Below are 13,480 nucleotides of genomic sequence, written 5' to 3' on the forward strand. Positions count from 1 at the left end.
ACTCAATCTTTGCTGGATCGACCTGTATTCCCTTGGCCCCTACAACATGACCAAGAAATTGTACTTCTGGTAACCAAAAGTCACACTTAGAGAACTTTGCATACAACTGCTCTTCTCTAAGCATAGTCAATATCGAACGTAGATGCTGTTCTTGCTCTTCTCTATTCTTGGAGTACACCAATATATCATCAATGAACACAATGACGAATTTATCTAGGTATGGCTTACACACACGGTTCATGAGGTCCATGAACACTGCTGGTGTGTTCGTCAAACCAAACGACATCACTGTAAACTCATAATGCCCATAACGTGTTCTAAACGCTGTCTTCGGGAAATCAGCTTCTTTGTCTCTCAATTGATGATACCCGGATCTCAAATCAATCTTTGAATAACAGCTAGATCCCTGCAGCTGATCAAATAAGTCATCAATCCTCAGTAGCGGATACCGATTCTTGATTGTCAGCTTGTTCAATTCTCTGTAGTCGATACACAACCTCATCGACCCATCCTTCTTCTTAACAAACAGGACCGGAGCTCCCCAAGGCGAAGAACTCGGTCTAATAAACCCCTTGTCTAACAACTCTTGCAATTGACTAGACAACTCTTGAAGTTCTGGGGGTGCAAGTCTGTACGGTGCGCGAGCCACCGATGCCGCTCCTGGCACTAAGTCTATCTGAAACTCAATTTCTCGATGCGGTGGGAGACCAGGTAATTCCTCCGGAAAAACTTCCAGAAATTCCTTAACTATAGGAATGTCTTCGGGTCTCCCTTCTTCTGGTACAATTTGGCTTAATTGAGCCAAGAACGCGATACATCCCTTTCTCACATACTTCTGGACTTTCAAGCAATTAATGAGATGTAATTGTGAGCCATTCTTTTCACCATAAATCATCATAGGTTCACCATCAGCAATAGGAATACGAATAGACTTTAGGTCACAGACCACCTCGGCTTTGTTATTAGCTAACCAGTCCATTTCAACCACAAGGTCAAAACTTCCCAGTTTAATAGGTATCACATCAATGCTAAGGGCCTGTTTACTTTTTTTCTTGTTAAGTCCTGTATGAATATGTATGGCAGAATGGATAATGAGTAGATATATGTAGTAAGTAGAGAATGCAAATATCTGTTTACTTTTTGTGCTGAATGAATAGTCTGAATGATAAGAAACGACCATTTAAACCTTACGATATAAAATAAGTTAACTATTACTTTGAACAAATATGGTAATAATAATTTCACAAATATAAAACCAAATTCATAAACACGATATATTTATCATAAGATCTCAGTTTATCAACAACTATTTGCTTTCATCTTGGGAAACCTAACATAAAAGTCAAACTATCGACACAGAAATACAAGTTGTGGTTTATGACTAAACAATTGATGATTCCTCATAAACCCCTTTACTCAATTTTGACAGAACACCAAATAAAGAATCCAACATCGTTTCCATTAATTGTTGTGAGTTGCTCCAAAATCAAAAACCCCAAAATTAAAGGGAACTTACCTGTGACTAAACCGATTTGCTCCCTAGACCATATCCATTTAAAATCAAAAAGACCAACGACCCCAAAATCATCCAAAAATTCAACCCAATAACCACCATATCCAGTATCTAAAACCCAGTTTGTTTTCGCTTTAAACCGTGTCTTTTTCTGGGTTTTTTGAAAAAATCGTTTTGCTTTAGAGGTGGCTGTAACTTTAGTTGATGGTGTTTCTTTGATGGTTGTTGTTAATGGCCATAAAAAAATAGAAATTACGAGGAAAACTAAGATGGAGGATTGGTGGTGGATGAAATAAAAGGGGGTAATATTGGAAAGAGATCAGCCATATGGGGACAACACCTATTTTTGGGGTGAATGATAAAGGTATTGGCACAGTTAAGCTCAAAAATTAAGTTCCAAGTAAACAGCTCATTTGATGACCGAATAATCTACCCACAACAATAATCCCAATTAAGTCTCAAGTAAACGGCCCCTAAAAGGCTTACTTTCTAACGTCAAAGTACAATCACGATAAATCTTATCAGCTCTCATCAAGTTACCATTCCCTAGTTCTATGGAATACACGTTATCTAGGGGAGAAACAGATTTCTTAACATTGTGACAAATATCCTTTGATATAAAACTTCTATCAGTGCCAGTATCAAACAAAACATAAACAAGTTGGTCATCAAGTGAAAATGTACCCGTGACTAGCTTTGGATCATCACGAACTTCGGCAAAATTGATGTTGAACGCCCTTCCTCGAGCATTCCCATTGTTGTTCTTAGGACAGTCCTTCTTGAAATGACCCGGCTATCCACAACCATAACAGTTCTTACCACCATTAGCACTGTTCGCGTTGCTTGCAGTGCTGTTGTTATTGGTGTTACCATTGAGATTAACCTTGCAATCTTTTGAAAAATGACCAAACTTCTTACACTTGGTGCAAACCAGCGCTTTGCATTCCCCACGATGGTGCTTTCCGCATCTTCCACACAATGGTAGTTTTCCCTTGTAATTCTTGTTGGATGAAGATCCCTTCTCAAAGTTACGGGGTATCTCTTGCTTCTCACCTCAGTTCTGTGCGAGACTCCCAACAATGTTCTCACTTCGTTTTCTTTTTCCTTTAACATCATTTCCTGTAACAGGCACCTCTTTTCCTTCCGAGCGGCTAACTTGCTTCATCCTGTTTATCGCCATGTTGATGACTCCGAGTATTGTCTTTGGTTGATGGGAAAGGACAAAACTAAACACTTCCATCGGCAATCCCGACATGTACCTCTCGATTGCTCTTTCCACTGATGAGACCAAATGTGGGCAAAGCAACGATAGCTCTCGGAATCGGTTTGTGTAACTAGCAATGTCGTTTCCAATGACCCTTAGGTTCAGAAGTGTATTTTCCCATCTTATCCGCTCTCGTCGGGGACAGTATTTCTCAATCGTGCAATCAAAACCTGCAGCTATAAGAGCTTCTGTCACACGCTAGTTAACGAGTTCTTCCAATTGAGCCTCGAGCATTTCCGTAATAAACATGGTCTCCTTCTATACAAACGATATATCGAGGTAAGATCAATGAAAAACAGAGTTATTAAAAATATACTAGCAATGAATGTTGAAGACTAGTAAATAATAGTACGAAAAGATTCGCTAGTAGTGAGAAGTAGTGTATGTAGTGATAGTAGTGTTAGTAGTGTTAGTAGTAACACTAGTGGTAGTAGTAGTGGTACTAGTGTTATGTAGTGATAGTAGTAACACTAAGTAGTAACATTAATGGCAATAGTTGTAGTGACCCGAACTTTTCCATGTTTATATATATTAATTGAGATTGATATTTACATGATTAAATGTTTCTAACATGTTAAGCAATCAAACTTGTTAAGACTTGATTAATTGAAATATGTTTCATATAGACAATTGACCACCCAAGTTGACCGGTGATTCACGAACGTTAAAACTTGTAAAAACTATATGATGACATATATATGGATATATATATATATATATATATAGTTAACATGATACTATGATAAGTAAACATATCATTAAGTATATTAACAATGAACTAAATATGTAAAAACAAGACTACTAACTTAATGATTTTTAAACGAGACATATATGTAACGATTATCGTTGTAAAGACATTTAATGTATATATATATCATATTAAGAGATATTCATACATGATAATATCATGATAATATAATAATTTAAAATCTCATTTGATATTATAAACATTGGGTTAACAACATTTAACAAGATCGTTAACCTAAAGGTTTCAAAACAACACTTACATGTAACGACTAACGATGACTTAACGACTCAGTTAAAATGTATATACATGTAGTGTTTTAATATGTATTTATACACTTTTGAAAGACTTCAATACACTTATAAAAATACTTCTACTTAACAAAAATGCTTACAATTACATCCTCTTTCAGTTTCATCAACAATTCTACTCGTATGCACCCGTATTCGTACTCGTACAATACACAGCTTTTAGATGTATGTACTATTGGTATATACACTCCAATGATCAGCTCTTAGCAGCCCATGTGAGTCACCTAACACATGTGGGAACCATCATTTGGCAACTAGCATGAAATATCTCATAAAATTACAAAAATATGAGTAATCATTCATGACTTATTTACATGAAAAGAAAATTACATATCCTTTATATCTAATCCATACACCAACGACCAAAAACACCTACAAACACTTTCATTCTTCAATTTTCTTCATATAATTGATCTCTCTCAAGTTCTATCTTCAAGTTCTAAGTGTTCTTCATATATTCTACAAGTTCTAGTTACATAAAATCAAGAATACTTTCAAGTTTGCTAGCTCACTTCCAATCTTGTAAGGTGATCATCCAACCTCAAGAAGTCTTTGTTTCTTATAGTAGGTTATCATTCTAATACAAGGTAATAATCATATTCAAACTTTGGTTCAATTTCTATAACTATAACAATCTTATTTCAAGTGATGATCTTACTTGAACTTGTTTTCGTGTCATGATTCTGCTTCAAGAACTTCGAGCCATCCAAGGATCCGTTGAAGCTAGATCCATTTTTCTCTTTTCCAGTAGGTTTATCCAAGGAACTTAAGGTAGTAATGATGTTCATAACATCATTCGATTCATACATATAAAGCTATCTTATTCGAAGGTTTAAACTTGTAATCACTAGAACATAGTTTAGTTAATTCTAAACTTGTTCGCAAACAAAAGTTAATCCTTCTAACTTGACTTTTAAAATCAACTAAACACATGTTCTATATCTATATGATATGCTAACTTAATGATTTAAAACCTGGAAACACGAAAAACACCGTAAAACCAGATTTACGCCGTCGTAGTAACACCGCGGGCTGTTTTGGGTTAGTTAATTAAAAACTATGATAAACTTTTATTTAAAAGTTGTTATTCTGAGAAAATGATTTTTATTATGAACATGAAACTATATCCAAAAATTATGGTTAAACTCAAAGTGGAAGTATGTTTTCTAAAATGGTCATCTAGACGTCGTTCTTTCGACTGAAATGACTACCTTTACAAAAAGGACTTGTAACTTATTTTTCTGACTATAAACCTATACTTTTTCTGTTTAGATTCATAAAATAGAGTTCAATATGAAACCATAGCAATTTGATTCACTCAAAACGGATTTAAAATGAAGAAGTTATGGGTAAAACAAGATTGGATAATTTTTCTCATTTTAGCTACGTGAAAATTGGTAACAAATCTATTCCAACCATAACTTAATCAACTTGTATTGTATATTATGTAATCTTGAGATACCATAGACACGTATACAATGTTTCGACCTATCATGTCGACAAATCTGTGAAAGTGAGTTATAGTCCCACTTTTAAAATCTAATATTTTTGGGATGAGAATACATGCAGGTTTTATAAATGATTTACAAAATAGACACAAGTACGTGAAACTACATTCTATGGTTGAATGATCGAAATCGAATATGCCCCTTTTTATTAAGTCTGGTAATCTAAGAATTAGGGAACAGACACCGTAATTGACGCAAATCCTAAAGATAGATCTATTGGGCCTAACAAACCCCATCCAAAGTACCGGATGCTTTAGTACTTCGAAATTTATATCATATCCGAAGGGTGTCCCGGAATGATGGGGATATTCTTATATATGCATCTTGTTAATGTCGGTTACCAGGTGTTCACCATATGAATGATTTTTATCTCTATGTATGGGATGTGTATTGAAATATGAAATCTTGTGGTCTATTATTATGATTTGATATATATAGGTTAAACCTATAACTCACCAACATTTTTGTTGACGTTTTAAGCATGTTTATTCTCAGGTGATTATTAAGAGCTTCCGCTGTCGCATACTTTAATAAGGACGAGATTTGGAGTCCATGCTTGTATGATATTGTGTAAAAACTGCATTCAAGAAACTTATTTTGTTGTAACATATTTGTATTGTAAACCATTATGTAATGGTCGTGTGTAAACAGGATATTTTAGATTATCATTATTTGATAATCTATGTAAAGCTTTTTAAAACCTTTATCTATGAAATAAAGGTTATGGTTTGTTTTAAAAATGAATGCAGTCTTTGAAAAACGTCTCATATAGAGGTCAAAACCTCGCAACGAAATCAATTAATATGGAACGTTTTTAATCAATAAGAACGGGACATTTCAGTTGGTATCTGAGCGTTGGTCTTAGAGAACCAGAATTTTGCATTAGTGTGTCTTATCGAGTTTGTTAGGATGCATTAGTGAGTCTGAACTTCGACCGTGTTTACTTGAAAAATGATTGCTTAACAAATTTTGTTGGAAACTATATATTTTTAACATGTGAATATTATGTGATATATTAATCTTTTAACGCGTTTGATATTATGTGATAGATGTCTACCTCTAGAACAAGTCCCATTGACTCACCTAATAATAATGAAGAGTCAAATGTAAACTGGACTGATTCGTGGACTGATTCACAAGTTCCCGAAGAGGAACCAGAAGAAGAGTCGGAACCGGAAGAAGAATCGGAACCGGAAGAAGAATTGGAACCGGATGAAGAAATAGAACCGGTGGGGGAAATAATAAAACGGTTAAGTAAAAGAAAATCCTCAACCAACCAACCAAGGTTAATTATGGTCAATGGTGTTTCCGCCAAGGAAGCAAAATATTGGGAGGATTACCAATTCTTCGATGAATCGTATTCCGACGAGAATTCCGATGATGTTATAGAAATTACCCCAACTGAATTTAAAAAGGCAAAAGAAAATAATAAGGGAAAGGGCATAAAAATAGAGAAATCTAATTCCAACCACGATGAACTTTATATGCATCGTCAACCCCCGAAGTCCTTAAGTTGTAACAATGAGCCGGGAACCTCTAAACCACCAGGTTTTTCTAAACCAATGTGGAAAACGACGGCTCGTATTAGGGGAACATCATATATCCCTATAAACTTGGCAAAATGAACCAAAACCGAAGAAGAAGAAACAATCGAGTCGGAATAAGATAGTTGTATTCGTGTGGTGTAATATATGTAATATAGTGTGCTTATGCTTTATGATATATGTAAAAATTGCTTGTATTAATAAGTATTTTTTTTATGAATCTAACTCTTGTCTATTTTACAGTATAAAAACACAAAATGGATAGACAACCCAATATTTTAAGAGACCTACCCGGAGACATGATTGATGAAATCTTTTCTAGAGTCGGTCAGAATTCTTCGGCACAACTATTTAAGGCGAGATCAGTTTGTAAGACATTCGAAGAACGTTCCAAGAATGCCTTGGTTTATAAAAGGTTTTCGTTCGAAAGATGGGGGATATCACATTGGGAAATCCATAAGTTACGATGTGTTTACTTTGACGCATATATTGCGGGGAACCCAAATGCTATTTTACGTAACGGGTTAAGAAATTATTTTGACTCAGTATATCCGAATATAGGACTTCGTGATTTAGAAAAAGCGGCTAACATGCAACATAAAGAAGCATGTTATGCTTACGGGTTAGTAATGTTCGCTTCTCACCAAAGTGAGAACAAGAACATCGGGCTACAACTATTAAACAAAACGTTCCCACAAGTGACGAAGTCGGTAATTGGGGTAAGAAATGAGGTTTTTAGGTTATTACGAGACTGTTGGTCATTACGTAACCCTCGTCCCTTTGAAGACGTTACAACATGCTGTCTTATCAACGGCCATAACGGTTATGTTCCACAAGACCAAGGATGGGAAGTAGTCCTAGTAAAACCAGAATGCATGACTTGTTTCTGGACGTATGAATTACGTGTCTTTATTGCCTTTGCTGAACGACTTGTGTACTAGCTAGATTATCTTCACAACCATCTTGTATCAAATTTATTGTGTGCTATATTTCATGCTATATGTAAAATAAGCGGTATTGTAAGTTTGTAAAATATTGTGTAAAAGTTTGAACGCGAAATATTATTATAATCAGTTTTTCATATAGAATTGTAGTAGTTGAATTGTATATTAGCTACTAAGTATGAACTTAACGGGTAGGTACTACCCGAATTTAAACTTATAAAATGCTAATATGAAGAAAAAGCTTTTATAAATGAGTTCATATTATGCTACGAAATACTATTAACTACTCTTAATATTCTGTATGATTAACTTGTTCCATTTGAATATTTTGAAGGAAATGGCACCGACTACTCGACACACCGTGAATATGAATGAAGAGGAATTCCGTACTTTTCTAGCTTCAAACATAGCCGCAGTACAGGCTGCGCTACATACCAACAATAACCTTGGATCTGGCTGTACAGGAAATCGTGTAGGATGCACCTACAAAGAATTCACTGCCTGCAAACCTTTGGAATTTGATGGAACCGAAGGACCGATCGGATTGAAACGGTGGACCGAGAAGGTCGAATCGGTGTTTACCATAAGTAAGTGTACTGAAGAGGACAAAGTGAAGTATGCTACGCATACCTTCACAGGTTCTGCGTTAACATGGTGGAATACCTATCTAGAGCAAGTGGGACAAGACGATGCGTACGCACTACCGTGGTCAGCATTCAAGCACTTGATGAACGAGAAGTACCGTCCCAGAACCGAGGTCAATAAGCTCAAGACAGAACTTAGAGGGTTACGAACCCAAGGATTTGATATTACCACGTACGAAAGACGATTCCCAGAATTGTGCCTATTGTATCCGGGAGCATTCGAAGATGAGGAAGAGAAGATCGACGCGTTTGGGAAAGGATTACCGAAAAGAATCCAAGAAGATATAAGTTCACACGAGCCCGCCTCCATACAACAGTCATGTAGAATGGCTCACAAACTAGTGAACCAGATTGAAGAAAGAATTAAAGAACAGACTGCTGAAGAGGCCAATGTGAAGCAAGTCAAAAGAAAGTGGGAGGAAAACGGTGATAAGAATCACCAATACAACAACAACAGCAATTACAACAATAATCGCAACAATTATCCCAACAATCGCAACATCAATCGCAACTACAACAAATGGCCCAACAATAACAACAACAACAACAACAACAACAACAACTACAACAATCATCCCAACAACAATAATAACCGCAACAACAGTAGTGACCCGAACTTTTCCATGTTTATATATATTAATTGAGATTGATATTTACATGATTAAATATTTCCAACATGTTAAGCAATCAAACTTGTTAAGACTTGATTAATTGAAATATGTTTCATATAGACAATTGACCACCCAAGTTGACCGGTGATTCACGAACGTTAAACTTGTAAAAATTATATGATGACATATATATGGATATATATATAGTTAACATGATACTATGATAAGTAAATATATCATTAAGTATATTAACAATGAACTACATATGTAAAAACAAGACTACTAACTTAATGATTTTTAAACGAGACATATATGTAACGATTATCGTTGTAAAGACATTTAATGTATATATATCATATTAAGAGATATTCATACATGATAATATCATGATAATATAATAATTTAAAATCTCATTTGATATTATAAACATTGGGTTAACAACATTTAACATGATCGTTAACCTAAAGGTTTCAAAACAACACTTACATGTAACGACTAACGATGACTTAACGACTCAGTTAAAATGTATATACATGTAGTGTTTTAATATGTATTCATACACTTTTGAAAGACTTCAAGACACTTATCAAAATACTTCTACTTAACAAAAATGCTTACAATTACATCCTCGTTCAGTTTCATCAACAATTCTACTCGTATGCACCCGTATTCGTACTCGTACAATACACAACTTTTAGATGTATGTACTATTGGTATATACACTCCAATGATCAGATCTTAGCAGCCCATGTGAGTCACCTAACACATGTGGGAACCATCATTTGGAAACTAGCATGAAATATCTCATAAAATTACAAAAATATGAGTAATCATTCATGACTTATTTACATGAAAACAAAATTACATATCCTTTATATCTAATCCATACACCAACGACCAAAAACACCTACAAACACTTTAATTCTTCAATTTTCTTCATCTAATTCATCTCTCTCAAGTTCTATCTTCAAGTTCTAAGTGTTCTTCATATATTTTACAAGTTCTAGTTACATAAAATCAAGAATACTTTCATGTTTGCTAGCTCACTTCCAATCTTGTAAGGTGATCACCCAACCTCAAGAAATCTTTGTTTCTTACAGTAGGTTATCATTCTAATACAAGGTAATAATCATATTCAAACTTTGGTTCAATTTCTATAACTATAACAATCTTATTTCAAGTGATGATCTTACTTGAACTTGTTTTCGTGTCATGATTCTGCTTCAAGAACTTCGAGCCATCCAAGGATCCGTTGAAGCTAGATCCATTTTTCTATTTTCCAGTAGGTTTATCCAAGGAACTTAAGGTAGTAATGATGTTCATAACATCATTCGATTCATACATATAAAGCTATCTTATTCGAAGGTTTAAACTTGTAATCACTAGAACATAGTTTAGTTAATTCTAAACTTGTTCGCAAACAAAAGTTAATCCTTCTAACTTGACTTTTAAAATCAACTAAACACATGTTCTATATCTATATGATATGCTAACTTAATGATTTAAAACCTGGAAACACGAAAAACACCGTAAAACCGGATTTACGCCGTCGCAGTAACACCGCGGGCTGTTTTGGGTTAGTTAATTAAAAACTATGATAAACTTTGATTTAAAAGTTGTTATTCTGAGAAAATGATTTTTATTATGAACATGAAACTATATCCAAAAATTATGGTTAAACTCAAAGTGGAAGTATGTTTTCTAAAATGGTCATCTAGACGTCGTTCTTTCGACTGAAATGACTACCTTTATAAAAACGACTTGTAACTTATTTTTCCGACTATAAACCTATACTTTTTCTGTTTAGATTCATAAAATAGAGTTCAATATGAAACCATAGCAATTTGATTCACTCAAAACGGATTTAAAATGAAGAAGTTATGGGTAAAACAAGATTGGATAATTTTTCTCATTTTAGCTACGTGAAAATTGGTAACAAATCTATTCCAACCATAACTTAATCAACTTGTATTGTATATTATGTAATCTTGAGATACCATAGACACGTATACAATGTTTCGACCTATCATGTCGACACATCTATATATATTTCGGAACAACCATAGACACTCTATATGTGAATGTTGGAGTTACCTATACAGGGTTGAGGTTGATTCCAAAATATATATAGTTTGAGTTGTGATCAATACTGAGATACATATACACTGGGTCGTGGATTGATTCAAGATAATATTTATCGATTTATTTCTGTAGATCTAATTGTGGACAACTAGTTGTAGGTTACTAACGAGGACAGCTGACTTAATAAACTTAAAACATCAAAATATATTAAAAGTGTTGTAAATATATTTTGAACATACTTTGATATATATGTATATATTGTTATAGGTTCGTGAATCAACCAGTGGCCAAGTCTTACTTCCCGACGAAGTAAAAATCTGTGAAAGTGAGTTATAGTCCCACTTTTAAAATCTAATATTTTTGGGATGAGAATACATGCAGGTTTTATAAATGATTTACAAAATAGACACAAGTACGTGAAACTACATTCTATGGTTGAATTATCGAAATCGAATATGCCCCTTTTTATTAAGTCTGGTAATCTAAGAATTAGGGAACAGACACCCTAATTGACGCGAAACCTAAAGATAGATCTATTGGGCCTAACAAACCCCATCCAAAGTACCGGATGCTTTAGTACTTCGAAATTTATATCATATCCGAAGGGTGTCCCGGAATGATGGGGATATTCTTATATATGCATCTTGTTAATGTCGGTTACCAGGTGTTCACCATATGAATGATTTTTATCTCTATGTATGGGATGTGTATTGAAATATGAAATCTTGTGGTCTATTATTATGATTTGATATATATAGGTTAAATCTATAACTCACCAACATTTTTGTTGACGTTTTAAGCATGTTTATTCTCAGGTGATTATTAAGAGCTTCCGCTGTCGCATACTTAAATAAGGACGAGATTTGGAGTCCATGCTTGTATGATATTGTGTAAAAACTGCATTCAAGAAACTTATTTTTTGTAACATATTTGTATTGTAAACCATTATGTAATGGTCGTGTGTAAACAGGATATTTTAGATTATCATTATTTGATAATCTACGTAAAGCTTTTCAAATCTTTATTGATGAAATAAAGGTTATGGTTTGTTTTAAAATGAATGCAGTCTTTGAAAAATGTCTCATATAGAGGTCAAAACCTCGCAACGAAATCAATTAATATGGAACGTTTTTAATCAATAAGAACGGGACATTTCAGTTGGTATCCGAGCGTTGGTCTTAGAGAACCAGAATTTTGCATTAGTGTGTCTTATCGAGTTTGTTAGGATGCATTAGTGAGTCTGGACTTCGACCGTGTTTACTTGAAAAATGATTGCTTAACAAATTTTGTTGGAAACTATATATTTTTAACATGTGAATATTATGTGATATATTAATCTCTTAACGCGTTTGATATTATGTGATAGATGTCTACCTCTAGAACAAGTCCCATTGACTCACCTAATAATAATGAAGAGTCAAATGTAAATTGAAATGATTCGTGGACTGATTCACAAGTTCCCGAAGAGGAACCGGAAGAAGAGTCGGAACCGGAAGAAGAATCGGAACCGGAAGAAGAATCGGAACCGGATGAAGAAATAGAACCGGTGGGGAAAATAATAAAACGGTTAAGTAAAAGAAAATCCTCAACCAGCCGACCAAGGTTAATTATGGTCAATGGTGTTTCCGCCAAGGAAGCAAAATATTGGGAGGAATACCAATTCTCCGATGAATCAGATTCCGACGAGAATTCCGATGATGTTATAGAAATTACCCCAACTGAATTTAAAAAGGCAAAAGAAAATAATAAGGGAAAGGGCATAAAAATAGAGAAATCTAATTCCAACCCCGATGAACTTTATATGTATCGTCAACCCCCGAAGTCCTTAAGTTGTAACAATGACCCGGGAACCTCTAAACCACCAGGTTTTTCTAAACCAATGTGGAAAACGACGGTTCGTATTAGGGGAACATCATATATCCCTAGAAACTTGGCAAAACGAACCAAAACCAAAGAAGAAGAAACAAGCGAGTCGGAATAAGATAGTTGTATTCGTGTGGTGTAATATATGTAATATAGTGTGCTTATGCTTTATGATATATGTAAAAATTGCTTGTATTAACAAGTATTTTTTTTTATGAATCTAACTCTTGTCTATTTTACAGTATAAAAACACAAAATGGATAGACAACCCAATATTTTAAGAGACCTACTCGGAGACATGATTGATGAAATCTTGTCTAGAGTCAGTCAGAATTCTTCGGCACAACTATTTAAGGCGAGATCAGTTTGTAAGACATTCGAAGAACGTTCCAAGAATGCCTTGGTTTATAAAAGACTTTCGTTCGAAAGATGGGTGATATCACATTGGGAA

This window comes from Rutidosis leptorrhynchoides, chromosome 1 (genome assembly GCF_046630445.1).
Source record: "Rutidosis leptorrhynchoides isolate AG116_Rl617_1_P2 chromosome 1, CSIRO_AGI_Rlap_v1, whole genome shotgun sequence".
In the NCBI taxonomy this organism is placed as follows: domain Eukaryota; kingdom Viridiplantae; phylum Streptophyta; class Magnoliopsida; order Asterales; family Asteraceae; genus Rutidosis; species Rutidosis leptorrhynchoides.